Source organism: Typopeltis vanoorti, chromosome 14 (genome assembly GCF_054136105.1).
Source record: "Typopeltis vanoorti isolate ZY-2024b chromosome 14, IOZ_Tvanoo_1.0, whole genome shotgun sequence".
In the NCBI taxonomy this organism is placed as follows: Eukaryota; Metazoa; Arthropoda; class Arachnida; order Uropygi; family Thelyphonidae; genus Typopeltis; species Typopeltis vanoorti.
The window spans coordinates 57,247,501-57,249,096 of NC_143562.1; positions in this window are offsets into that span (position 1 = coordinate 57,247,501).

Here is a 1,596-nt window from a genome sequence, read left to right on the forward strand (position 1 = left end):
TAACAATCGCATACAGTTTATATATTATGTCTAAGAGGTATACATACAGTATATCACAAATCCACAGACTTATCAATAATATCTTTCCTGACTATAACATATATATCACACTGAAACTCATACTCCAAACTCTTAGCATTCAGAGAGTATAATCAGGCAATGCATTCCACTTACCTACCATTCTGCACATAAAAATAAAAATACTCCTGGCCCTCTTATTCACCATTCCCTTGCGCAGTTTCCAAGGACTATATACACTGGTTGGAAAGAAGTCAATGGACACCATAGTGTGAGGAGCAAATAGCCGTGGGTCCCACCTTAATAATATATAGGACCTCGTTTCGTTGTGATGACTGCAGCAATCATACGAGGCGTGCTTTCCACAAGCATACGATTAGCGATCAATGGGAATTTTGGACCATTCTTCCTGTATACATGTAAAGAGGTCTTGGACTATTGTGGGACGGACGACCTTGACCTCACCCAATGCTCCAGTTCATCCCACAGATGTTCAATAGGGTTGAGATTAGGAGTCTGTGGAGACCAGTCAAGTGTGGTGACGTTCATGTCCACAAACTACACAGTTACAACTGCAGCCTCAGTGGTTGTAACTGCGTGACACAGTGCACTGTCTTGCTGAAAGAGACAATGGTCGGTTCCGTAGAAATGCCACAACGTAGGAATCGTGGCATTGTCCAGAATATCACTCTGAGATAGCTCTTAGAGTACAGTGTTCATGGTACTACAAACAGAGGTCCGAACTCAAACCAGGAAAAATAGGATCAAACCGCCACTGCGGAATTTCATAATTGGAGATACGGATTCTGGTAAGAGATCACTGGGTATCTACCACGCCTGCCTATTTACATGGTAGAGGGTGTAGCATGATTTGTTGCTCCATGACATTCCAAGCTTCTATTTCCCACTGTATATGCTTTTTGCACCACTCAAGATGACGCTGCATGTTGGTTCAGTTATGTAATATGGGATTAGCATATTGCAATCCTACCATGGAAACCCATGTTGTGAGCCTGGGTTTTAAATGACTTTGCGAAGATTCGTGTTCCAATCGATGCCCAGGACTCTGCATTCAACGTGTCAGCCGATGAATGGCGGTGTTTACATATTATCCTTCATAGCATCTTACGGTCACTTCGGTGAGTCGTCCACTGCGGGTAGTAGGCTCCCTGCGCTTCTATCTCAAATATAGTATTACTGATTCTTGACCTTGGATGCCCTAATTTGTCAGCAATTTGCCTAACTGATTGGCCGGCAACATGCATCCTATCATAACTCCTCTTTCAAACTCCTTCAGTTCCCTTCTCACAACCATTTCACCTGGACACAATTGCAGTGACTTGGAGCATCATATTCCTCCAATTTATACTGGCTAAAAAACGCGTGACTCGTTAAATGGCACAATGCACCTTGCCCATGGTGGTGTCCATTGACTTCTTTTCAAGCAGCGTATAATAGAGGCCTCGGTAGCTCAGTCGAGATAGAGGAAATTCTTTATTTGGAACGACCTGGATTCGAATCGCATCTTGAACATAAAGAAACTTTATCAGGGCTTTTCAACTGATGACGAGTTAGCGT